Here is a 27657-nt window from a genome sequence, read left to right on the forward strand (position 1 = left end):
TCTCAGCACTGTTTACCCCCACAGACCCTGTATTTAGGTTTTCAGAGATTGCAGTCTCTTGCATACACATAAAAGGGGTGAAAGCCTATTTTGACTGCCCGGTATTTATAATGCAGTTATTTCTCCCCTTTCACCCAATCCACAGCCGCGTGTACCCTGCTCACTCATCACACCCTGCTATTAGCAGATGCGTGTCTCATTAGCTCACCTTGGAAACAGCCTGAAGCTTACAATCATTTGAGAAGCTTGTACTCACAGGCGGGGGAGGGCGTCTAAAGCAACTTTTACCAAATAACCCGCTAAATTTAGAGATGGAAGTCAGGGAGAATGTCGAATGACAGATCTGTTTCCAACCCTGGCGTGCTGTGCTGTCTAATTAGCAGCAGCTGGAAATAGACCGCCACAGGGGAGGAGCGCCGGGGTCAGAGGTGTTCGTGGAGCTGGGGTCGGTCTCCGGGGGACTCACTGGGTGTCAGCAGGTGTCCTGGCTGTCCGGGTGCACAATGGCTGGAAGAAAGGGAGTGGGGCCCGGGCTCCTGGTGTCCACGGTGGGGAGGCAAGAGCCCACCCACTGGGCTGGCTGGTCCCTTACCACCACGCACCCTCTCCTTTCCAAGGGCCAGCTTCAATCGGCCCCATCTTTGGGGTGAAGATGCTGAGCATGGCCGGGATTCTGGGAGCTAGTTTTGGCCCGTATAATGAAGGTGGGGCTCCCAAACCCCTAGCAGTGCCTGAAATATGGCGCCCCTGCCTGGAACAGCGTCATACAGACTTGGGCATACACTTATAGCAGACCCGAAAAATATTCATCCATCCATCCTCCATCCAATCATTCTACAACGCCAGCTGCTCATCCTGGGGCAGAGCCCCTTATTCAGGGGCTGTGCAGAGGTTTCTAAGTCCTCCTTTCTGGCCAGCATCTGGTCCCCTTCCCTTGACAACAGCACCCCAATTTCCTTTCGAGGATTCTCTCTCTCTCCTGCTAAGATGCCCCACTGTCTCCTGCCATGTCACCCAAGGGTGATCACATGACCAAAGCTGGCCAGACTCTCTTACTGGGCCCCTGACCCTCAAATGGAATGTTAAGAACAGAAAAAGCAGGGGGGCATTTATCTCATTGGAACCCTTCCTCCAGGAGGCTGATGGCCACTCCAGCCCCCAGGCCCCCAGAACTTGCGAAGCGGAAGCCTTAAGAAGGCCTGGCAGCTTTTATATGTGCGGTCTTAGAAGTCAGGCTATCCTGAGACACTACACCGTGAGGAGGTACAAGCAGCCAAGGGGAAAGACCACGTGGAGGAGGATGGAGCCCTTCAGCTGACGGCCGCACGTGAGCACCCGTTTCTGGACCAACAGTCGCTGACAGCCATTCGGATGGAGCCATTTGGGACCTTCCAGCTGGCATCACTCAAATCGAGAACCACCTGGCAACCCATAATCTTGTTAGAAATAATCGTTGCTTTAAGCCACTGAGCCGGGAGTGATCTGTCACACAGCAGACACACAGCTGGAGAGCCTGGAAGGACACTGACGAGAGCCTGTTCCTGTGCCTGGAAGGTTTCCTATGGTGAGTCGGGACTTTTGTCTCCTGGGGCCAGTGGCTTTACTCAGAAGAACACTTAGCGGAGAACATCATTCATTCATTCTTTCAATCAGTTTCAAACAGCTGGTAGGCTGCTACAGAGATGAACAAGTTGAGCCCCCTTTTCCTGTGAGGGCATCACATCCTCTGCCTCAGTTTCCTCAACTTCGAAATGGAGATAACAGGCCCTGGTTAAAAGGATTGTCATGATGATTAAAGGGCATCCCTGGTGGCTTAGATGGTAAAGAATCTGCCTGCAATGCAGGAGACCCAGGTTCAATCCCTGGGTCAGGAAGATCCCTTGGAGAAGGAAATGATAAACCACTCCAGTATTCTTGCCTGGAGAATCCCATGGACAGAGGAGTCTGGTGGGCTACAGTCCATGGGGTCGCAAGAGAGTCAGACATGATTGAGCAACGAACACTTTCCCGATGATTAAACGCTTGGCAACAAGTACCCCGTAGATACTAGATTTTATTATCATTAAAATAAATGAAATTGCAACATATTGCCCCTAGAAGGGTGGCCCTTTGGTGTGAGCATAGTGTAGCAACAAAAGGCAAACGCCAAGGCCCATGTGGGCCAGGCAAGTAATGGAACCGAGTGACGTGGGCCCGGGGTGAGGAAAACCTGAAACCCACATGTCTCTTTCTCTCCAGCTCTCACTTCAGCACTTTCAACAGAGGCATCCGAAGGCAGAGGAGGCCAGTGTGTCTGCGGGTCACGCGCTTAGAGGGGTGTGCAGTGAGACGGAAGTGGAGGCCAGGTGGTGCAGGGCCAAGGAGATTTTACTGTGGGTGCAGCAGGCCCCTGGAGGGAGGGTTGTTTCAAGGAGCTGCCAGCCCCCACAAGCCCTTTTGTGACTTTGCAGAAATGCACCCCATCAGGCACCTACTCTCCTGCTTCAGGAGCCCTCCAACTTCAGCTGTACGTTGGAATCATCTGGAAGCTGTAAGATAGCCTGATGCCGGGGGCCCACCCCCAGGGGTGCTGAGTTTGTTGGTCTGGGTACGGTGTGGGCACTGGAACTTAAGAGCCCCCCCGGAGATTCGGTTAGGAACCCCTGCTTACTCACAGGCATCTCCCTGTCCACATGGTGACGAGCCCCACCCTGGGCTCCGAGGACACACGCAGGGCCCTGTCCTCGAGGTCTGTCCCCTACAGATCAGCTCCTTTCCTAAGAGGGCCTCGCCGAGGCCCAAAAGAGGAGATGGGCAGGTCAGGGCAGGGGGCGAACATGATATAGCTCATCAGCTCAGAAGTCACAGAATCAAGCCCTGAGCCCAGTCATGCCTTCAGCCTGCTGCCGTCTCTCTAAGCTGGACGTTTCTCAGCAGGAGGAGGGAGACCAGTGGCCTTTCTCATAAGCAGAATGGCTGAAAAGACCACACAGGATGCTAGGTGTAAAAGCACTTCAAAGCTGAAAAGAACTGATGCAGCGATGATGGAAAACAGTATAGGGGTTCCTCAGAAAATTAAAACTAGAACTGCCACGTGACCCAGCAATTCCACTTCTGGGTGTTAATCCTAAGGAAATGAAATCCCTCAAAAACCTATCTGTACACCCCATGTTCACTGAAGCATTACTTAACAACAGCCAAGATATGGAAACAATCAAAGAGTCCATTGATGGATGAGTGGACAAAGAAAATGTGGTATACGTCTACAGTGGATTATTCGGCCATAAAAATTAAGAACTTCTGCCATTTGTGACAACACAGATGGACCTTAAGGGCATTATACTAAGTGAAATAAGTCAGAGAAAGACAAATACTGCATGATCTCACTTATAAGTGAAATCTAAAAAACCAAAGCCATAACTGAACTCACAGATAGACAGCATGTTGGTGATTGCAAAACTGACGGGTGAAGGATAAGTGAAATGGGTGAAGGGGGTCAAAGGCACAGACTTCCAGATATAAAATAAGTAAGTCTCGTGGATGTGAGTTACAGTGTGGTGACTATAATTAACAAACTGTATTGTATGTTTGAAAGTTGCTAACAGTAGATCTGAAAAGCTCTTATCATAGAGAAAAAAAACAAAACTAAGTATGTGTGGGATGGATGTTAAAACTTACTGGGGTAATCATTTTGCAATGTGTACATATATCAAATCGTTATGTGTATATATCTAAAATGAATACAGTGTTACATGTCAATTATATCTCAACTCAAAAAAGCTAAAAAGTATCTACAAATATAAGCAATAATAATATCTGCCTTTTGAGGCAATGTCCCATGCACCCACACACTGTTCTGGTATTTCACAGTAACTCTAGGAGGATGCTACTGGGATTACCTGCGTTTTACAGAAGAGGTATCTGAGGCTCACAGAGGTTAAGTGACTTGGCCAGCTCCACCCAGCTTCGGCGTGGCCCAGCTGGGATTTGAACCAGGAAGTCTGGTTCCGGAGTCCATGCCCTTACCCACTATGACACATGGATTCTCAGCGAGTTCTTCTGTGCAATCGCCTGTACCAGCTTCATCTCCTGCCCAGGTGGAAACCACCAATACCCAGATGAGCCCAAGAACTCATCACCCCATTCACAGCAGAGGCCAATCCGTGCCAACCACGTGGGTTTATCTCACTGGCTAGACCGACCGGGACATTTCAGGAATATGTCAATAGGAGGGTGAGGGGCAGAAAGGAGCCTGGGGACAACTCTGAGGCAGAAACTGCATGAGCCTTCCCTCTGGCCGTTCTTTGGTCCATAGGATCCAATTTTTTCAGGGGGTGGAACTTGCTGCCCTCTGGCAACAACCAGCATTAGTCTAAGCCAGTAGACTCAGGGGGGTGAAATCGTCCCACCAAGAGGTGTTTCTCAGGAATTCATGAGTTTTCGGTTGTCATGTGACTGGGGGGTGCTTCTGGGGTCTAGCGGGGGTGCAGGGAAGGTGGATAATTCACAATGCTCCACACAGTGAAGAATCACCCCATTTCCAGCACGACTTTCTAACATCCCGCCAGACATCCACGGAGGTGAAATAGCTTTTTACACTGCCTGACCTTAGACATGAACTCCATTTCACATATAAACACCAAAGATGTTTTTGTGCGGTTCTATCCTAAACCATGTCTTCCGGGAATATGATCACTAGGGAACTTGAGGGAAGACGGTAGTTTGCTTCACTCGGAAATTTTGGTAGGTTGTTCTCTATTTTGAAAAAGCATATTGCGTATGGCTATAGCATCGGTGGTCTTCGAGCTGTCAAAGCCAAACATCTGTATGTATCTCACTGCATTTGGAGCTGTCAGATCTACATGATTCTACCCCAGTGTGAACACCTGCTTCATTACACCCTCTAAGGTACTTGTGCTAAGTGTTCATAGGCTCAATATATAGCTTAATTATAAATCAATTTCCTTTTTAGTTTTTCTTTAAATTACTGTCAGGATACTTTATTGATTATTAAAATATATGTGCAGATAGGTTATATAATCTATGAATTTACTTCAGGGAAACTGGGCAAAATACATCTGCTATAAGAAGAGGGTGTTTGGCCTGCTAATTTAGCGAACCACTGAGCTAAGTCAAACATAAAAAACCTATTTCCCTTGGTCAGTGTTTGGCTTAGAGGTGAGGTAAACCCAACCCTGGGCCAGTGAAGCATAAAGCTAAGTCTGCTGGTATGGGGGTATCCTTGGAAGAATTTTGCTAAGTAAAAGAGATAGCAAGGAGTCCTGCTCTCTATTCCCATTTTGTATGGGGATGTGATCAATGCAAAGAAATAGAGGAAAACAGCAGAATTGGAAAGACTAGAGATCTCTTCAAGCAAATTAGAGGTACCAAGGGAACATTTCATGCAAAGATGGGCACAATAAAGGAAAGAAATGGTATGGCCCTAACAGAAGCAGAAGATGATAAGAAGAGGTGGCAAGAATACACAGAGAAACTATGCAAAAAAGATCTTCACGACCCAGATAATCACGATGGTGTGATCACTGGATTAGAGCCAGACATCCTGGAATGCAAAGTCAAATGAGCTTTAGGAAGCATCACTACGAACAAAGCTAGTGGAGGTGATGGAATTCCAGCTGAGCTATTTCAAATCCTAAAAGATGATGCTGTGAAAGGGCTGTACTCAATATGTGAGCAAATGTGGAAAACTCAGCAGCAGCCACAGGACTCAAAAAGGTCAGTTTTCATTCCAATCCTAAAGAAACGCAATGCAAAGAATGCTCAAACTACCGCACAATTTCACTCATCTCACACACTACCAAAATAATGCTCAAAATTCTCCAAGCCAGGCTTCAACAGTACATGAATCATGAACTTCCAGATGTTCAAGCTGGCTTTAGAAAAGGCAGAGGAACCAGAGATCAAATTGCCAGCATCCACTGGATCATTAAAAAAGCAAGAGAGTTCCAAAAAAACATCTAATCACAGCAAATTATGGAAAATTCTTAAAGAGATGGGAATACCAGACCACCTGACCTGCCTCCTGAGAAATCTGTATGCAGGTCAGGAAGCAACAGTTAGAACTGGACATGGAACAACAGACTGGTTGCAAATCGGGAAAGGAGTCCATCAAGGCTGCATATTGTCACCCTGCTTATTTAACTTATATGCAGAGTACATCATGAGAAAATGAGAAACGCTGGGCTGGATGAAGCACAAGCTGGAATCAAGATTGCTGGGAGGAATATCAATAACCTCAGATATGCAGATGACACCACCTTTTTGGCAGAAAGCAAAGAAGAAGTAAAGAGCCTCTTGATGAAAGAGGAGAGTGAAAAAGTTGCCTTAAAACTAAACATTCACAAAACTAAGATCATGGCATCCAGTCCCATCACTTCATGGCAAATAGATAGGGGAAACAACGGAAACAGTGAGAGACTTTATTTTTTGGGGCTCCAAAATCACTGCAGATGGTGACTGCAGCCATGAAATCAAAAAACACTTGCTCCTTGGAAGAAAAGTTATGACCAACCTAGACAGCATATTAAAAAGCAGAGACATTACTTTGCCAACAAAGGTCCATCTAGTCAAAGCTATGGTTTTTCCAGTAGTCATGTATGGATATGAGAGTTGGACCATAAAGAAAGCTGAGTGCTGAAGAATTGATGCTTTTGAACTGTGGTGTTGGAGAAGGCTCTTGAGAGTCCCTTGGACTGCAAGGAGATCCAACCAGTCCATCCTAAAGGAGATCAGTCCTGGGTATTCATTGGAAGGACTAATGCTGAAGCTGAAACTCCAATACTTTGGCCACCTGATGTGAAGAAGTGACTCATTGGAAAAGACCCTGATGCTGGGAAAGATTGAGGGCAGGAGAAGGGGACAACAGAGGATGAGATGCTTGGATGGCATCACTGACTCGATGAACATGAGTATGAGCAAGCTCCGGGAGTTGGTGATGGACAGGGAGGCCTGGCGTGCTGCAGTCCATGGGGTTGTAAAGAGTCTGACATGACTGAGCAACTAAACTGATGCAGATGTGATGTCCAGAGTTGTGGCAGCCATCTAAGATCATGAAGCAACAAAGACCAAAGACATGCTGAGGACAGACAAACAGGCTAGGAATATTCTGGTTTTTTTTTTTTTTTTATTAGTTGAAGGCTAATTACTTCACAATATTGTAGTGGTTTTTGTCATACATTGACATGAATCAGCCGTGGATTTACATGTATTCCCCATCCCAATCCCCCCTCCCACCTCCCTCTCTACCCGATCCCTCTGGGTCTTCCCAGCGCACCAGGCCCGTCCTGGGTTCTTGATGACACTATTTTACCAACAAATTGGCCTCTGGGCTCCCCTGCTTTGGACTCCTGTTATGTGAGATTTAAGTGTTTTCTATTGTATAAGACACCCTCAGCCAGGAATTCTGTTACTTGTAGTGAATACATCTTGATTCACACTCAGATGATTAGGACTCCAAACCACTAAGACTCTAGTAGGCTTTCCTGTTCTCTGAAATATTGAGGTAAGTGGCCTGCAATCAGAAGTCTGTGGATACTGCCTGTGTCTAGAACATGCCAGAAATGCTGCTTTTGGATGATCTAATTTTCACCAGAGCATGAACATCTCCTGGACTTATGTTTTTTAAGAAAACACTCCCCTTTTCTGGCTGCCAAGGTGGGTCAAGTCACCCACTGGGGCCCTGGTCTTGACTCAATAAGAAAGGCAATTGACAGCATTCTTCCCCTAACACATCTGGCTTCCACCTGGCCAAACACATCTTGGGTACCGCTCACAGTCCCTGGGGATGGCCCGCCCCATCAGCTCACACACAAGCCCTGCTTCATAACGACTCTAGAGTTTGGGATAGAACTCATCCAAGTTTCAAGCAAGGCCCAGGTGTGCAAAGCAGTGGATCCAGGCCTTTTGCAAGGTGAAGCTACACATCAGAAGCCAGGACCACTGGGCAACGTATGTTTTGGAATCATATTAAGAGACCGTGGAAAATTCAAAACAGTGGCGGCTGCTGGTTAGAGAGAATTCCATGAAGTCTGGGTCTGGGCTGGAGGAGACGCTCTGGAGACCAGGCTAACAGCTGTTCTACCAAGGAGGCATTGTGCTGCCTGTTTAAGGGCCAGGATCCTTATGAACTTAAGCAATTTCCCAAGGGCATCTGCTGCAGAGTGATGACTGTTTAGCTCTGTCTGCTAATCACAGAGCAATGAGGAGATGGATAGGGGTGGGGGCAGTGGTTTCAGCCTGAGCCTTTGGGAGTTTCTCAGGACTGTCATAAAGAGGTGAGAGTGTGGGACGTGCTAAAAATATTCATCAAATAGATGCATGACAGGCATTGCAGTGGGGAGGGAAGAGGGCGGAAACCCCACAAGTGAACAAAACACATTTTCCCTAACTGATCATGTCCAGTCCCAAGGCTTAAAATAACATGGATGCACTGATGACTCTCTAATTTCAGTTGCCAGCCCCATACAGCTCCAAACTTGTGTATCAAGCACCCAGTGAGCTTCTGGCCACCCAGGACGAATGTTATCTCACACCCAACACCTCCACAATTAAATTCTGGATCATCCTCCCTCCTCCAAACCTTCTCTGCTCATCTTCTCTGCACCAATCACCCTACACCAAGCTGCCCAGTTATCTTTGACTCCTTGGCCCTAGAGATATTGTGGGTGCCTCATTCTTCGTTGTCCGGGTTGGGGGTGTCTTGCACATTGAAGGGTGTTTAACAGCATCCCTGGCCTCCACCCACTGGTTACCAGTAGCATCCCCTCCCTAGTTGTGACAATCAAAAACATCTCCATGTTTTTGTGCTAAGTTGCTTTAGTCGTGTCTGACTCCTTGCGACCCGATGGATTGTAGCCCAAAGCAGGCTCCTCTGTCCATGAGGATTCTCCAAGCAAGAATACTGGAGTGGGTTGCCATGCCCTCCTCCAGAGGATCTTCCTGATCTGGGGATTAAACCCGTGTCTCTTCAGTCTCTTGCATTGACAAGCAGGGTTCTCTACCACTAACGCCACCTGGGAAGCCCCCCCAAAACATGTTCAGACATTGCTAAATGTCCCCTGGGGGGCAAAGCTATCCTTGGTTGGAAATTACAGTGCTTCCCTCACTTTGAGCATCCAATCCATCAGAAGGTTCCACTGGTTCCACCTACATGATACATCTCCAATTCACCCCTTTCACTCCATCTCCTCTGCTACCACCAAAATCCTGGCCAATATCAGCTCCCAAACTCATATCCCAGCTTCCTCTTACAAAGCATCCTTCTCATGGTAGCCACTGAGATCTTTCTAAAATACTGATCTTGTCACTCCCAGACTTAAAACTCTCCAATGGTTTTCCATTTCATTTGAATAAAAAATGAATTTCTCGCCCTGGCCCTCGTTTCTCACCACTGACCTCATTTCCCCACTCCCCTGCTTCTTACTCACTGCCCTTCACACCACTGAACTTCACCTCGTGTTTTAAACCGGTGTCTCAAATAGGCCACCCCTCTCCATCTCCAGGCCTTTGCATTGGCTGTTCCTTCTACCCAGGATGCTCTTCCCCCAGATCGTCCTTCGGTTGTTGACTCATCTCAAAAAATGTAGGTCACAGCTGAGAAGTCACATCCTCAGAGGCCTCCCTGACCACCTCCCAAAAGCTGTGCTCCCCGACCCCATCATTCTTGTCATATTACTATCTTGTTCCTGGAGGAAGGCATGGCAACCCGCTCCAGTGTCCTTGCCTGGAGAACCCATGGACCGAGGAGCCTGGCAGGCTATGGTTCACGGTGTTGCAGAGAGCCCCACGAGAAACTAACACTTTCACTTTCACCTTGTTTCCACCAGAGAGGCCGTCACCTTCTGAAAACGTCTCGGACTTGCTTGCTTCTGTATTATCTTCTCACCCTCTGGAATGCAAATCCCACAACAGCAGGGCTCTCTCTTGCCCATCCTAATGCCTAACACAGAGCCTGGCGCCCTGTAGCTTCTCAGTAAACACATGTGCACTGACAAATAAGAGGAATGCCCTCTTAACCTACATAGAACACCTTTATATGCCCGACCTCACTTAGGGCATTTCCTCTGCCTTCTGTCAGCCCCTGCAACAGACAGGAGGACAAGGTAAACACACGCGAGGGCCCTCCTTCCACCTCTCTGCCGACATGGAACACACACACACACGGAACACACACACACACACGGAACACACACACACACACACACGGAACACACACACGGAACACACACACACACACACACACACACACACACACACACACACACACACACCCACACACACACACACACACAACACACACACAACACACACACACACACACCCCCCCCCCCCCCCCCACCCCTCTCTGGTTCCCTTCCGACAGCCAGAGCCTTCCCTGAGAGTTTGATTCAGCAGGATCTAGAATTTTGGTTTGTTTTTTTTTTTTTTTAACAAAAGCCTCCAGGTGACTTTCGTGGTGGAAGGTTGGGCAAACGCTGCCCCTGGCCACCAGAAAGCACAGAATTGAAGCCAGGTGGCCCACGTCAGACACCGAGGGAGAAAAGTTCGGCTTCTAATAGCTGTTGACCCCAGTGAGGGGCAGGGGAGGCTGCCTACCCAGCAGCTGTTTCCGTGGTCCCCACTTCAACCGAACTGGAAGCAGGTCCATCCAGCCATGATCTCTCACATTCCTGTCCGCTCCCATCCCCATCACAGGCACTGGCTGTCACCTTACCAGCAACCAGCCTCCCTTTCCCCGATGTCCCCTGGGGCTTTGGAGTTTCAGTTGGTTTACCCCAACCCCTGACTTCTGGGTGGGGCCTGGGAGCCTGGCCTGAAGCCCATGGTCAGCAGCTCATTTCTGTGACCACTGATCAGCTTGAAGAGAGCATGTGACATCAAACAGTCCAATCAGATAGATGCCTGGGGCTTGGGTGGGCATTACCTTGTTCTTTTCTGGTGGGCTCAAAGCAGAGAGGATGAGGGGGACAGCTCTTGAACTCAACACCTTAGTCACGAGAACAGTCAGTGTTTCCCCAGGGCTTGCCTGTGTCAGATGTCCGGCTAAGCACTTGACACCGATGATCTCATTTTATCCTTTCCTACCAGCCAGGAGAGGGGTGCTATGATCATCGTCATTGGCTGGATGAAAACACGAAGGCAGAGAAGGGCTAAGTAACGTGCCGTGGATCATACAGCCGGGCTGGTAGCCGGGCATGCTGGCTCTCCGGACCATGGTGCCAGAGCCTGCCTGCCCCTCGGAGCTGGAGGGAAAAACCAGCCCCGCGGAAGGGAGCACAGAGATGGAGAGGAACAGATTCTCAGGCCAGAACTTGAGCGGTGACTCAGCTGAGCCTGAAGCTGTTCCCTTAGCAATTTTCGGTCATGAAAGCCAGTAAGTCCCCTTCTCTCCCAACACTGATTTGTGATCCCTCCCCGCCTCGCCCCCCACCCCCGCCCAGCTTTCTGTTGCTTACAAGAAAAAAGATCCTGGTTACTTTCCAGTCCTTCTAGGAAAATATCCCCTAACTGATAATCCACTTGTGATTTACACAAGCAGTTGCCCAGTGAACACCAGCTGATGCGAGGGACGATGGCTCTGGCTTCCCACCCATTAACCGGCTGAGCTGGTAACCCTGACACCCACCTGCGGCCAGCCCCACACCACGTCCCCTTACGGCTCCGAGTGAGGCCTCGTTCCCTAGCAACCACCCCAATTAGGCAATCATGCCATTTATCAGGGTGCCAATTAATTATAATGATCTTAATGATCTTCCAATTAGCCAGCGCCTTGAATCCAGATCAGGGGCCCTGCAGATTTCTCACCAGGGCCCATCACGAGGAGGCCCATGGAACCTGGGTGAGGCCTCCCTCGCCTGGAGGTGAGTCCTGAGAGGCGGCCGCGCCTGCCACATCCACTGGTCTGACAGGGCCCAGGCCTGAAACAAAGGGCCCCGGACTCTCTTGGACCACCCCTCTAGGGACAGGCTCATGCGACTCCATCACCAACCACAAGAGGGCCGCACCTCTAGGAGAAGTTTGACCCATTGTACCTTCAGGGGGCACAAACCCTCATCTCAGATTTCATGGCTCTTTTACGCCAGCCCCTGCGTGATGGTTCCCTCTGCATCCTGACTAGAGGGGGGAGAGAGAGAGAGAGAGAGAGAGAGAGAGAGAGAGAGAGAGAGGAGGGGGAGGGGAGGGGGAGGGGAGGAGGGGGGGGAGGGGGGAGGGGGAGAGGGGGGGGAGGGGGGGAGGGGGGGGGGGGGGAGGGAGGGAGGGAGGGAGGGGAGGGAGGGAGAGAGGGAGAGAGGAGGAGAGAGGGAGAGAGGGAGAGAGGGAGAGAGGGAGAGAGGGAGAGAGGGAGGGAGAGGGAGAGGGAGAGGGGGAGAGAGAGAGAGAGAGAGAGAGAGAGAGTGTGTGTGTCTGTGTGTACTTGTAGGGAGGAGGGAACGTGGCCAGGCAGTCGTGTGTTTTCCTCAAGGCACCCCCAACCCTGAGATTAAAAATGCACAGCCCAGGCTCCCCAACACGGGAGGTTTGAAGGGCTTCTGCCTTTCAAAGTCTGATTGTCTAATTATGTTCTCTTCTGCTGCACGAGGTGTTTCTACACTTGGAAAAGAGGCCAAGGTCAAGGACGGGGGAGGATTCGGTGGGTCCGAGTGGACCCTGGTGCCCCAGGGTCTCGCCATTCCTGGCTTGATGACTGACTGGCTGTTGGAAAGTCACAATTCTCTCAGTGACTTAGTTACCTCCTCTTTAACGCGATGACAATCAGAAGACCTGCCTCCTGGGAGTTTTGGGTGAATTAAATGTTATTATGCACAAGGATTTAGAAGCTACTTAAGTGTTAACTGTCATCTCAAGTCTAGACTCAGCTCTCTCTTAACCATGAGCTGGTCAGAAATGCTGATGGTCTTCTGCAGGGCAAGGCTTTCAGTCTCTTTATGAGGGGAGGAAGTGTAAGAACAGATTGGATGGAGTTGGGTGTGATTCTCCATCTGGCTAACTCTAGAGACCAGACTCTGCCCCCTTGAGGCAGGTCCAAACAGATAAATCAAACAAATCCGGGGAAAGGAAGAGGGAAATGTTATTCCCAAATCCAAAGGATCTTCAAGTGTGCGGGTGTGCGAGTGCACATCAGCTAGGTCCTCAGGATGGCAATTGAAGGGAAGAGTTGGGCAGGGGACACACACATGCCTGTGTGTATGCGTGCACACACGCACGCGCACACACACACACACACACACACACACAGCCACAGGGTCCTTCTCCAGGCTGAGGCTTTCTACAATCAACTCATCATTCAACCTTCAAGTATGAAAACTTAACATGTAATTAAGGTTTCAGAAAATGCCATAAACTCAAATTAAAGAAACCCAATAAATATACACAAAGCCCCAAGCCACACTGCCTCTCAGCCACTGTAGCCATGCCAACATCATGCATTTATGTCCATAAACTTGGCCCAAGGAAGGAAGATCCTTCACATGCAAATATCCAACAGCCATCAGCCAAGCCCGCCATCTCTCCTCGAGCTGCTAATGAGGACACTAAATTACACACCTGGACAGACTGTTGTGATGAGCTCTACCTTCCACACGTGGACAAGCAAACCTGGGAGAACCTCTCTCACCAGGTAAGTGATCTTTAGTCTCCTCCCCACCCTCTTTCTATACAGAATGGTTGCAATTTAATTAAAACCCTCCAGTGGCTCTGTAATGGGGAGTGGAGATGCAGCAAGAAATCCCCTTTTCTATTAAACTACAAGAAGAGAGCAGCTCTTCCTGCTCCGGGGAGAGGCATGGGGCGTCCTCCAGGGAAAGCCCATCCTCCCTGCTTTTCTGGCCCCCAGAGAACCCGCTTGAGAGCATCCTCCCTTCTCTGCCGCAAAGACAGTGAGGGCAGCCCTGTGGGAAAGAATCAGGGGACAGATGGAGGGGTGTGCGGGCAGGCGCCCCAACATGCACAGATGTGCAAATATCCAGATTCAACCGTAAGCTGAATGTAATGACTTGGTTAATTAAATATTGACTTTTAACTCAAAAAGTGATTAAAACAAGCTGCAGGAAAGGCTGCCCAGAGAGGAGAGGGGGAAGGGAATATTCAGAACTCTCAGGAAGGTGGAGGAGGAGAAAGGGGGTTGCCAAAATGGGCTTGTCCTACTGTGTGCAGGCACAGTGGTTTTCAGTCTCTAGACAAGAAGTTCCAGACAGAGGTCATTGGGCAAAATCAGGATTTGTGTGTGTCTCCTTGCCGTTTCCCCCCTTAGACTGCATCTCTTTCCCCAGCTGCCCTCCAAGTGAACTAAGAGCTTCCACTGCTCAGAAACCAGGTTTTCTGTTCATCGCTTCTCTCTGGAACATAACGGTGGTGCCAGGCACCAGGAGGTGCTTCACAAACGCTTGTAGAACGAATGAATGAACTACTATAAAGAATGTTTAAAAAAAAAAAAAAGTACACTCAGAAATCGCTGCAGCTTCACTGTCATACTTCCGAAATCCTCTGGCGCCCGGGGCCTCTGTCTACAAGGAGATGAGAACTGGTTCTGACCCAGCCTGGGAGGAAGTTTGTCTTTATAACCCTATTTGCCCTTTCGGTATCTGCAAGTTCCCACTCTGAAGATCCGGTCCACCGCTTTTCCATGTCTTGCCCGGACAAGCCCCACGTGGTCTGGCTACTAGCCGCTCCGCTGGGTCTAAACTCAAAAGGGTCAAGGAGGCCATCCCCCTGCGGCCGGCGAGTCCAGGAGCGCGGCCCCCGAGGCCTCCACGGCTCCGCGAGGCGTGTCGGCGGGTCAGGGGCGCGGTGGTAAGTCCTTGCCCGCTCGCCCAGCCCGCCAGCGGGGTCAAACCGGTCATCCTCCCGCGGCCCGCCGGCGCCACCCCGTTGCCCGCCGGGTCCCACCTCCGCGCTCCGCGTTGGGGCCGGGGCCGGGGCCCGGCGGTCGGGACCGGCCCCGGGCTCACCTGGGCGGCGCTCGCGGCCGCACTGGCTCCGGGGCCGGCGAGGGCCGCCGGGAACCCCCGCCTTGCCCACCTGGCCCCCGCGCCCCACTCACCAGAGCGCACGGCCCCAGCGGCCTCACCCGGCTCGGGGCGCCGCCGCCTCTGCCGCAGCCCGGCCGGGCAGCGGGGAGCAGGGGACTCCGCGCCGCCGCTGCTGCCGCCGCCGCCGCATCTCCGGCGAGTGCCGCCTCTCCTCCTCCCCTCCTCCGCCTCCTCCCGCCTCTCCGCCCTCGGGCTCCGCCGCCGCCGCCCCTCGGCCCCCGCCCCGGCGCGCCGCCCTCGCCAAAGTCCGGGTCCGCGCCCCACCCGGGCCGCTCTCGCATCGCCCTAGTCCGGCCCCGCCGCGCCACCCGAGCCAGCCCCCGGGCACCGCTCGGCCCGGCCCCCCGCCTGCACCCCCAGCCTCTGCGCGGGGCGGGGAGCAGCGGGCCGGCCGCCGCGGGGACCCCGCCGCGGCGCCCTCCCGGCGCCCCACCGCGCGCGAGCGCTTTACCTCCGGCTGGAAGGACAGGGCGCCCGGCTGGCCCAGGCTCTGCTGCGCCGAAGTCCAGCCCTGGCCCCGAAGTCCGGCCCCGGACGGGGCAGTGGCGGAGAGCGGGGGTCGGAGCGGCACTCCGCCTCCCGATGCCTCGGGACCCCGCTGGCCGCGCTCCCGGCGCCGAGCGCGCACCCTCGCCGGGACACAGACGCACACTCACCCGGCACACACTCGCTCCCGCTCGCCCTCGGTGGAGAGTTGAAACAGCTGTGGGCTTCGCCCGGGAGGTGGAAATGAGGGAGGGACGCGGGCCCGAGGCGTGCTTGCGCGGGGGTGTGTGTGTTAGCACACACGCGCGCGAGGGGGGCATCCCTAATAAATCAAATATCGCAATAAAGTCAGGAGGGCCATCGATCAGGTCCACTTGGCTGGAAACGAAGAGAAAGAATCCTTGCCTCCTTTCCGCTTTCTTTTTCTCCTCCCTTAGAGCTGGAAGAAGCCAGGTGTTGCGCGGGGCTTGCGACAGCCCCGGCCGGGCGCTCCTCTCGTAATGACACGTTAATAAATGTTTTCTTTTATCTGCTTTCACAAGGGCTCGCCCTGGTCTGCAAACACCCGACTGCCTTCTCTGAAAGCCCGGCGCTCGCCTCTAACCACACACGTTAGTCTTCGGAGATGCTAACTCCAGCCGGGGCCGGCGGCTAGATCTCAGGGTGAACTGCCCACGCGCCCCGGAGCTCCTCGAGACGTTAACTTGAGCTCACGGGAAAATAGCTGCCAGTTGCCCAGAAATGGTCCGGGAATAGGAAAGAAAGGAGGAGAAAGTGGCTTCCTCCGAAAGCGGAGGAATTCGACTCAAGGTGGTGCTGTCTACCGCGCTTTCCCCGGTCCCCAGCCTTGCAGAAGAGGACAGGGATGACAGGGATGGGCAAAGAGCCGCCAGAGAAGCAACTAGTAGCTGCAGAAAGCACAGCTGAGTTGCTAAGAGAAAAAAAGACTCAACTGTAGATCAGTATACTTGCCGGTAGTAGCGGCATTCTTACAAGGGAAGTATTATTAGACCCATATTGCAGATGTGCAGACCGAGTCACAGAGGGTTAAGTAACAGGCCCAAGGTCACACAGGTGTAAGTAGTGGACTCAGGATTTGAACCCAAGACATTTGGCTCCAGAGTTATGTTTTTAAATCCCAGGCCATTGTTAGTTTCCGACACAGTGTCTGCTTTCTCTGCTGCAGTTTTTCATGCTACCTGGTGTTTAGTGACTATACATATTTAGTGACTAAACATACAGAAAGTCCATGAGGATGTACCTATACAAAAAAATTCTTCATTGTTTATCTGAAATTCGAATTGAGCATCCTGACCCGACTGGGGCTGTAGACTCCTCTCACCACAAGCTGCCTTAGCCACCCCCAGATCCACTGACGGTCCAAGCAAATCAGAAAAACCTGGAGCTTTGCTTTCCATATCAGATTCTGGGGCTCACCTTTTGGGACCACTGAAGCTGCTGATCTTCTGCCCTCTTTTTGCCTTGGATCAAAATGTGATCCAAGAGGCTTACCTCTTCACTATCACTGACGAAAAATAGTGGGGACGCCCCACCCTTTTGGCCTCATCTTTGCGAAAGGGACACTTTTGCTGCAGAGTGCCTCTTGCCATGATGTCTGGGAGAAGCATAAAGCCGGCTATGTATGTAGTTCAATGTTTTCTGTTAGTTGCATTGAAAAAAAGAAAAGAAACAAGTGAAATTAATTTTAATAATATAGTTTTTTAACTTAGTATATCCAAAATAGTATCAATTCAACATGTAATCAATATGCAAATTATTAATGAGATATCTTACACTTTTGTCTTATTAAGTCTGTGGAATCTGGTGTGTGTTTTACACTTAACAGCAGCTCTCAATTCGGACCAGCCCCGTGGGGCTAGGGGATCCCACACTGGACAGAGCAGTTCTATGGCTCACGCCCGAGTGTTTACAGCAGGTTATCTCATCTAATCCTCTTCATCTTTCAAGAAAACTGATGCCCAGAAAGGTCAAGGGTCACAAGATTGACAAACGGGATTCTGACCCACTTGAGGTGGTGCCTGACTCTGGGACGGACACGTTTTCGCTGTGGCAGCAGTTTTCTCTCTGGGACCTCAGAGCCCCGTGGGGGTGTCTTGGGTGCGAGGGGTGGAGGAGGGAGGTGAGATCTGCCTTTTGCCTGCTTTTTGGGTTGGGTTCTGGGGAGCATTTCAGAGGTCAAGGGGAATCCCATCCCCCAAAAGTTTAAAACCACATTGCCTTCCTTGAGGCCTCACGTTTACGAACATGGTTCTCCCTTCCCTAAATGGGCTGTGCCACAGTCTTCTCCTGTATCCTTGTCTGCTCATCAGGGAACCCCAGCGGTGGAGGGGCAGCTCACGATTGCCTACGTGGGGCTGTAGGCCGGGCTGAGATGGTGTCATTTGATTATCTGGTTTGGATAGTTCTTCTTTCAGCTGTTGCTATTCAAAGACCAAGCATGGTGATGTCTGTGGCTCTCCTCTTTTCCTTTTTGAGGAAGAAGGGGATGGATCTTGTGTGTGAGTGCTTTTCTGTGTGTGCATACACATACCTCTGTGTGTGTGCGTGTGCAAGCACGCGTGTGTCTCCTGCAGGCAGATGCTGTGGATCCAGCTTCAGGTCAGGACTTAACTCGCCAGCTCAGACACTCACGGGGCCCAAGGGTCTGCAAAGTGCCCTCTGGCCACGTTCTTTTCCCCGTAATTCCCAGCAAACCCATGGTCGTCTGGGTCCGAGGCCTTGGCCTAAGTTTCCCAGGTTCCCTGCAGGCAGGTGGGGACTCCTGGCCCCTTTCAGGAGCGCAGGTTCCTCCTGGGAAACATGAGGGGCCTCAGGGGCTCAGATGCCCCCCAGCCTGGAAAGTCGCTCAGCCATGACTGTGTGGGGACCTGGGTGGGGGCTCAGGATAATTCCCAGAACCTCCCCCCTCCTGATTCTGTGGCCTCTCCTGCCTCCAACCCCACCATCCGGGACAGCCTTTCTCCTCCGTGTCCCTCCTCACCCTGACGTCATCTCTCCCTGTGATCGCCCTGGTCCTGGCTGGATAATCGGGCTTTTCAGGCTCCTCACGCCACTCCCCACTCCCCACCTCCTCGTTGGTTTAACCTCGAGGGGACCTTTCTCTCGACACCCACAAGCCTCCTTTCTTCCTCTGGCGGCTTCTTTGGCAGCCCTCTCTGCAGAATGCCCATCTTGTTCTATCTACCTGGCTTGGCCAGAATGCCCTTCCATTTCCTTGCACTCCTATGTAACAATTAAATAATTATAAAAAAAATCATTCCTGCTGTGTGTTTATCTCCATCAAGAGGCTGAAACTCAGTCTGATTGTCCGAGCACTGCTGGCTGCATTTGGATTGGAGTAGATGGGATTTTATGAGGGTTGTAAAAGTCAGGCTTTTAACATGTCTCAAACAAATTGGCCTGTGAAGGAGAAGAGTAGAAATAGGACTACAGAGGGGAGGCCTGGGAATGTGAGTGAGCCTCAGAAGTGGAGCACAGGTGGCTTCAATAATCCACAGGAGTTTGGCTGTAACCTTATTGCTACAAAGCTGAAGAGGCTGCAGAGTAACCCCCAGGGGGCTGGGAATGGAACGTCTCAGCTCCTCAGCAGGGACCGTTTTGCACCAGTTTTAAAATACAAATCCCAGCACTATCCATAACATTGTGAATTTGCGGTTGATTCTGCTGAGTCTTCACTGAGACCCAAGCTGTCTTGTCTGTAGAACTGCCATTGCATTAGAGGAACACTGTTTACATTTCTTGAGATATTGTGATAATGAAAAACAGCACCATAAACCCCCATTAAGTCTAAAGAACATTAATTGTATTTCACGCTGCCTCCCTGGGCTGGCACGCTGACATAGACATGCTTTACTTCAGCAAAACAGGGCTCATCTTTGCAGCGCGGTACCCATTTCCCTCCTTAATTACGCATAATTGTATAGTCTAATTTATTCTAACGCCTGACGCCCAAAAGTGCACATTCATGAATCAAGGGTTAGATTGGGAGGTAGGAGAATTATAAACGGGTATAATTGCAGTCTCCTGGGGGCTGCTTATGAGTGATCTCAAAGAGCAACGATGTTTATTCGGAATTTTTGCTAACGAAAGACAGTCAGGCTGCCTCCAGTTAAGAATGTGGATAACAGTGACGGTTTGTCTCGTGGCCTAACAATACACCAATAGTTCTCTCTTGAATAAGAGGGCAAGAAAGATTAAATATGTGAATTTCATGTAATTTGTGATGGGCTGAAACAGACACACAAGCATCATTAGTCCTTGTGTAACTGAGAATTAGCGTGGGTACTGCTGCCCCCTCCCTGGGTACTGCTGCCCCCTCCCTGGGTACCACAGCTGCAGATCTCCGAGGGCAAGGCAGAGCTTGTGGGTCTCTGGTGGGCGATCTTCTTTACAGAGAAAAGCAGGGTCCATTGGCCCATAAGTGCAATTCAATTTAGCCTCGCTCTGTGACAGCACTCCTCATTTTACAGTTGCCTCCAGAAAAATCACTTTGGAACTTTGACTGTAATGAATCAATTAATTTATCAGTTATGATTAATGTTGGAGGTTGGTTTAGGAAAAGTGGAATAATGACTCAGCACTGCCCCAGGGCTAAAGTTCTAACTGTTCTGGACTCTGTCCCCACTGGCTCGTGACTCCTTAGCTGGTCACCTCGGGTCTCAGTCTCCTCATTTTGAAGAATTGAGTATAATATTGAGGACATCTCAGGATTTCATGCGGTCTAAGTGAGACTAATGAAGATAAGGTAACTGCACATACGGTCCTGGCTGGGATTGTTCACTGAATCAGAATCAGAAACATGCTCCCGTGGGCCTCTAGAGAGACTCCTCCATCATCTGCAAAACCTAACGGTGGATATCCAAGGCAATTGCTTTGATGCCAGGGCAAACCAGATCATGCCACTCCGAGGCTTACAATCCCTTCTGCTTAGGTGAAAATCCAAATTCCTGAGCACAAGATCTACATGGTCCTTATCCTGGCCGCCTCCCCACATCTTTCTCTGTTCTCATAATTCTCTTATCATGAACTTTTCAAACCCAAAATGGAAAGAATAGCACAGTGAATATGCTATACCTGAAATCAGCAGTTGTTAATATTTTGTCCTGATATGTTGCTGAACCACTTGAAAGGAAGCTGAGGACCTCAAGAAAAACTATGACCAAACTAGACAGCATATTAAAAAGCAGAGACATTACTTTGCCAACAAAGGTCCGTCTAGTCAAAGCTATGGGTTTTCCAGTAGTCATGTAGGGATGTGAGAGTTGGACCATAAAGAAAGCTGAGCACTGAAGAATTGATTCTTTTGAACTGTGATGTTGGAGAAGATTCTTGAGAGTCCCTTGGACTGCAAGGAGATCAAACCAGTAAATCCTAAAGGAAATCAGTCCTGAATATTTATTGGAAGGACTGATACTGAAGCTCCAATATTTTGGCTACCTGATGTGAAGAACTGACTCATTGGAAAAGACCCTGATGCTGGGAAAGATTGAAGGCAGGAGGAGAAGGGAATGACAGAGGATGAGATGGTTGGATGGCGTCACTGACTCGAAGGACATGAGTTTGAGCAAGCTCCTGGGAGTTGGTGATGGACAGGGAGGCCTGGCATGCTGCAAAATGGGGTTGCAAAGAGTCAGACACGACTGAGCGACCGAATTGAACTGAACTGAACTGAGGACCTCGTGGCCCATCACCGCTCAGGACCTGAGGATATACTCGTCTCTCAGATGACCTCCCCTCATCGTCACACCTAAGAGAAAGGACAGTAATTCCATAATCACTCCCCCACTTACTTGCTCACATTAAGAACCCCAAGCATTTCTTTTAAGTCTTTGCATGCCTCAGGATCTTTGTACTTACCGGGCCTTCTTCATGGAATACTCTTTCCCTAGATTTTGCTCTATGAATTCCTTGTCATCATTTGATCTCAGCTCAAATGTCACCTGCCTGAGAGTTCTCTCCTGTTTTACCTAAAGGTGTTGCCTGATCTCCCTCACACTGTGTCTTCCCTCCTCGTTGCATTGTCTTCCTAGCACATGTTCCTGTATGAAGTTCTGCATTTGTTTTGTGTCTGCGACCATGGTCTACTCCCCCTCCCCATCTCCAACCCACAGTAGCTTCAGAAGAGCAGGGTCTGTGTCCAGAGGAGCGTGAAACCAGGGACCTAGGCTCTTACTCCGTAGATTCCCCCTTCCACCAACTCCCTTCAAATAGACAGACTCTTATGAATTCTACCTTATCACTGGCTTGTACATTTTTAGAAAAGGATAGTCAGTGCTGGATGTCTGATATGCAGGGGCACATAGGTAAATACATGTTTTTCAGCTAAGGTTGTAATAACACATGAGTTAGGAAATCAGGAAAAGACATGAGTATAATTAAAAAAAAAACACTTTCTGGAGATATAATTCAGAACCATAAAATTCATTCATTTTGAGTGTACCACTGAATGGTTTTTAAATTTCCAGGTTTGTGCAACTGTTACCATAATCCAGTTCTAGAACTTTCTCATCACCTCTCATAACAAGATCCCTCATGGGCAGGGGTCATTTTAAAGCTCTCCAGGTGATTCTAACCCGCGGCTGGGCAGAGAGCCCTGCTCGGGGTGGGGGTGGGGGCTTGGGAAACAGAGGAGAGAGCCATAAAGTGGCCCAGAGGGTGCTGAGGTTCCTGGTTGACAATGAAATAAATGAATCTACTTTTAATTTGAGTGCAAATGAATAGGTGTACGTGTAACTGAGTCCCTTCGCTGGACACCTGGGACTAACACAACATTTTGCGTCGGCTATACTCCAAAATAAAATAAAAATTAAAAAAGAATGTAAATGAGCCCCCACAGAAGTTTTGGTTGTGGGAGGGTGAGGTGGGTGGCGAGAGGGATGGAGGTCAGGCTGCTGAGATGGCTTGGCCAAAGCCCAGAGCTTGGTCTAGAAAGGTCCATCTGGGCTGCAGATAGTGCTGGCAGTGGGGTGGGTTGGTGGGGGACATTCCACAGTTCCTTCTGGAGGGAGAGGCCTGTGTCCACTCCCCAGTCCACGCATCCTACCTGCCCTGTCAGTTTGGAAGGGAGGGTGGCAGCTGGGAACTGGGGTGGGTATGGGGAGCAGGCCCACGGAGGGGTCACTGTTGCCAGAGCGGCGAAGCACCATCCCCAAGGATGCACAGCGGTGTGAAAACAGCAGAGAGGAACGGCCCGGGGCCCTGCTCTTTCCATCTTGGGACAGCTCCCTGAGCCTGGGAGGACTCTGCAGAGCGGCTGGGCCAGAGCTCCGTCTTGTTCAGAGTCCGGGGAGCCCCAAAGTGTCCCCTTACCTTCCTCCCAGCAGGGCCTTGTGCCCTGGCTCTGCCCGAGAGGTGCCCCCTGGCCGTCACAGCGCCGTCCCCTGGCCCTGAGGTTTATTGCCATCCTGAGCTCGCTCTCGGCCACTCACCTCTTTGTGCTGATATCCGGTCGGTCGTCTGAGTCTCTGGCAGGCAGTCGTGCCCATCCAGGCTGGGCTGCTGACCAAGACTGCAGGCAGAGGCCGCAGTCCAGAGCTGCGTTCATCCTCTGTCCCCTTCACCTTGGAGAGAGCGACCCAGGAGCACGGCATCTGCCATTTCGAGAACACTTACTGCATGTGTCTGGGCTGGGCTGCAAACAATAGATCCACTCGGCTAGCTAAAGCAAGAAAGGGATTTGTTAACAGATAGCAAGTGTTTCCAAATCCTTGTGTAGTTTGGGCGGAGTGTCGGAACGCAGGCTCCCAGCTAGGCAGCAGGACAAGACTTGGTGGGGGTGGGGGGTGGGGGCTGCTCTGGTAACGCTCCAAGGCTGCTGTGTCTGTCCTGATGAAACTGGGCCCAGACACGGAGGTCTGACCGCTGCTGAGCCCCTGGAAGGGCCCACAGCCTTGCCAGAGTATTTTCTGTAGACGCTCAAATCCCTTGGGCACAGTGGCCACCACACAAAGCTGCCTTCTGAAATTTTGTCTCCCGCTGATGTATCTGATTGGTGGGAACGGGGCTGTGTGACTGTATCCCAGCTGCAAAGAGGTGCAGGAGCTGGAGTTTCTAGAACTGGCCTGGGAAGACAGGATCCTTGTGTGCGTATGTGGCGCACTCAGTCGCTCAGTTGTGTCTGTCTCTTTGAGACCTCATAGACAGCAGCCCACCAGGCTCCTCTGTCCATGGGATTATCCTGGCAAGAATCCTGGAGTGGATTGCCATTTCTTCCTCTAAGGGATCTTCCTGACCCAGGGATCAACCGCATCTCCTGTAGCTTTTGCATTGGCAGGCGGATTGTTTACCACTGAGCCACCTGCGAAGCCCATTCCTTTGTGGGATATTAGGAAAAAGGAGAGAGGAGGAATTGAGTGGCCATAAAAGACAAATACCTGCTCCCCCTGTAGCATGCCAGCAGGTGGGCTGAGCACTCAAAGTCTCTCATTTAATCATCCTCCAAGTCAGGGAACCAAGGATCTGAGAAGAGAAGTGACTTCTCCAAGGTCCCAGGGAGCTCAGACTCCAGAATTTTCACCAAACTTTCAAAGATGGGATTAGATGGGGAATGACACAGAGTTCTCCAGACCCCGGCCATCTGGATGCCCTAATTCTGCCCTGGGGTCTCAACCAACAGACGAACCAATCTCATGTGGCTAATGATGTCACAGGAGTGGCTCGGCACCTTTGCTTACTGAGCCTTCTGATTGAAGCAGGAAATCACTTACATTTCATCCATTCATGAACAGCCAGATCATGGATGCCGAGGTCAGGAGACTTGGGCTCTGATTCTGATTTCCTGTTGCATGACTTTGAGCCTCTGTTTGTTCATCTGTTAAATGGGCACCGAAATCTCTTACCCGCCCCCCGCCCCCCGGCCTTTCACTCCCTTCATGCCTATCATTCAAATGTTCAAATGGGATTGTGAGCTGAAATAAAAGGGTAAACTCTATGCAGGACAGTTCTCTTCTTTGATCTTGCTCCCATCAGGAAGCTGTGGATAAGGAATCAGTGTGGCCTGGGTACAGCAGCATTCACTTGGACTCATAAGGAATCATAAGCTGATACTGTCTGTTTAGACAGGAAGCACTGAGGGCTTGGTTCTTTGTCTCAAACAGGGACCATGCACCTGTGAGCCATTAACTGACAATATTGGGGCCTGAAGTCCACAGGCTGTCTGCCTCAGCCTGGATGTTGAGAGGGAAGCCAGGTGAGCTGTTTTGGGGGAAACCATATGGCCAACCTGGTGGGGTGGGACTGGCCCTGTGCCTTAGAGCTGCTGTGAAAGGAAGGTGTTTTGATCAGGGTTGTCTCAGCACACAGCCGCCTTGCGTGGCTTTGGTGAGATGCTCATTTATTCATTCATTTAACAAATCTGTTTAAAGTTGCTACACTCAGTAACTAAGCCTCAAACCACAGGACCCCAAAGATCACTTTCATGACTCCAGATCCCAGAGGCTTAGAGTCCAGTAGGTGAAAAAGACACCACACTAGGTTTGAGGGAGAGTTTGTGGCAGGACATTTTAGTTCTTTCCTGCATCTGCTTCTTTTTTTCCCTTGCCAGTAGAAACTTGTTTTTTTTTTTTTTTGGGGGGGGGTGGCAATCAATACACCCCACTCAAGGGGTGGCTGAGGGTTGTAAGCTTGGGCTTCTCAAAGGGTAGTTCCTGGACCCGCAACATCAGTATCAGCAGGAAACTTGTTAGAAATGCAGATTCTTGGGCTCCACCCCAGATGCACTGAATCTGAAGCTCTGGAGGCGGGGCCGGCAGTCTGATATAACATCCACCTGCCAGACCCTGGGCTGCCCCGGTGGCTCAGGGCTTCCCCGATGGTTCAGAGAGTAAAGAATCCACCTGCAAAGCAGGAGACACAGGAGACATGGGTTTGATCCCTGGGCCCTGGAAGAGGAAAAGGCCAACCCATTTCAGTATTCTTGCTTGGAAAATCCCATGGATGGAGGAGCCTGTCGGGCTACAGGCCACTGAGTCACAAAGAGTCGGACACGACTGAGCAACTTAGCAAAAGCAACCCCACACCCCAAGTACCAATTATGTGCGTGGCACATCGTCAGTTCTAGCCCGTGAGATGTAAGGAGGTATCTGCTGGGGGCTTTGAGGAGATACTTTTCTTCCTGCTAAGAAGGTGAGAATCTCAGAAGGTGGAGATCCGGCCTCATGCCCGCTTCCTCTGTTCTGGAGGCGGTGGTGTGTCTACAGATGCCTGGTGTTGGAGACAGAGGCATCATGTGGCCAGGAGGGGGCGATGTCCCTGACCGGCCCAGGATGGTAGAGCAGGAAAGAGCCTGAACTGCCCAATCACTCAGGCCCTCCTATGGAGAGGAAGACAATAACGACCTCATGGCGTCGCAACTTGCAGCCTAGAGCATCCCTAACAGATTTGGGGTCACAAGGCTGATGATGATCCAAGTATCCCTGCCTTCTTAAAATGGTACTCGAGTCCTTTTCTTCCTCTGTGCCTTTTCCACATCTGTAATTTAACACCTCTTCACCACCTCGTACCCATTAGAATTGCTACTATCAAACCCCCCCCAGAAAATAATCATCGCAAGTGTTGGTAAAGATGTGGAGAAATTGGAACTTCTGTGCCCTGTTGGTAGAGATGTAAAATGGTGCAGCCACTGGGGAAAACATTATGGGAGTTCCTCAAAGAATTACAAACAGAATTATCACAGGATTCAGCAATTCTACTTCTGGGTACATGCCCCAAAGAATTGAAAACCGGGTCTCAAAAAGATGTTTATACACCCATATTCATAGCAGCATTATTCACAATAGCCAAAGGGTAGAAGTAAGCTAAGTGTCTAATGATAGTTAGGATGGGAAATTTTATGTTGTGTGTTTGTTACCACAATTAAAAAGAAAAATCACAACCCCGCCCCCACACATACACCTCTTCAAATCCATCCTTCCCTCACTCACATCTGCTGAGTGGTGGGCTCTGTTCTTCCTGCCTCGTCTCTGGGTTCTGGTCCCATATATCCAACAGACTTCTTGACATCTTCACCTGGATCTTTGGAAGGCAGCTCAAGTTCAACATGCCTGAGTCTGAACTCATGACCTCTCTCCCCAAACCTGCTCTTCCTGCTGTGATTGTCTTTGGGGTGACTGACACTTCCATTCATTATAAGTCAGAAGTCACTCTCTTCCTCAACCCCTTCCCCACCCAGCCTAACCTGCTGCGAGTTCCTGGTGATTGCCCTTCTTAAATGCCTGCCCAGGGAGGGTGGCAAGCCCTTGCGATCCCCTCCAGCATCGCCTCTGATAATAGCAGTGGGGTCCGACTGGGCTCCCCTTGAGTGCCCCAGCACCATCTAAACCCAAGCTCCAGGGCAGAGGCGGACTGCGTTTTTCCAGCTGCTGATCTGATTGACCCCATTCTAGTTTTACTTTCAGCAATCAATGCCATATGACAGTATTTCATGGAAACTCTAGCCCCTCTCAGAGTCAACTGTTGTGTGGGCTTCTCCTTGAGTTGATTTCACATTCTTTTGTAAGAGACACGCTGTCTTCTAGGTCCCTGAGAAGAGTTTGACAGACTCTCTCATATTTGACAGAGTTTGACAGAGTCTCTCATATCTGGGGTCTGACATCAGGGGGCAGGGTGGGATGAATGTCGCTGATGATCCCTGCCTTAGTCTGGGATGTCCCGGGTGCAGACTCTGAGATAAGAATTCGAGAGCAAGTCATTTACTGGGGAGGTGATTCCAGGAAACACTGGGTGGGAGCGGGAAGTGAGAAAGAGAAAGGAAGATGATGATTTGGGTCGAGAGATTAACCCTGCTGGTTCAGAGGACAGCTGGAGTGGCACCGCGGGGAGAAAGTCTGGGAGCTGGGGATCTCCCAGGTGGATGAATCACCCCAGGATCGAGGGAGCCCCAACACCCACATGCCACTCTTGGGGGTTGCTGCAGGGAGTCTCAGTTCTCTGGGACCTTCGATCTGCCCTGTGTAGGCAAAGCGATCTGCGGAGGTTGTGGACAGACGTCTTCAGGCAACGAGGAGCAAACAGCAGTGCTGGGAAGTGGGCTGAGCCCACTGGAAGTTTCCAGGGCCATATGCAGGGCACAGACAGTGCCTGCTCCCCAGGGAGGTGGTGACAGGTGACACTTCCCAAGCGACTCAGA

The 27657-nt window shown here is 50.7% G+C and overlaps 1 protein-coding gene and 1 long non-coding RNA gene across 5 annotated transcripts in view; one reads left to right on the top strand and one right to left on the bottom strand.

The window, feature by feature from the left end:
* SULF2 (sulfatase 2) overlaps positions 1–16171 on the bottom strand; it is a 127151-nt gene extending 110980 nt beyond the window's left edge. For 2 of the 4 annotated variants that reach the window (XM_043480033.1, XM_043480030.1), the window contains exon 1: positions 15038–15184. The gene's annotated coding sequence lies outside the window, so the exon portion shown is untranslated. Of the gene's footprint in view, positions 1–15037; positions 15185–15477; positions 15655–15682 lie in introns of those variants that run through there. The other 2 variants (XM_043480032.1, XM_043480031.1) reach the window with 2 other exon arrangements.
* Positions 14548–27657, top strand: part of LOC122448599 — a 68695-nt gene continuing 55585 nt past the window's right edge. Inside the window, exon 1 of the long non-coding RNA XR_006271687.1 lies at positions 14548–14787. This is a non-coding gene — a long non-coding RNA (uncharacterized LOC122448599). The remainder of the gene's footprint in view (positions 14788–27657) is intronic.

The sequence above is a fragment of the Cervus canadensis genome, chromosome 10, assembly GCF_019320065.1.
Source record: "Cervus canadensis isolate Bull #8, Minnesota chromosome 10, ASM1932006v1, whole genome shotgun sequence".
Classification (NCBI taxonomy): Eukaryota; Metazoa; Chordata; class Mammalia; order Artiodactyla; family Cervidae; genus Cervus; species Cervus canadensis.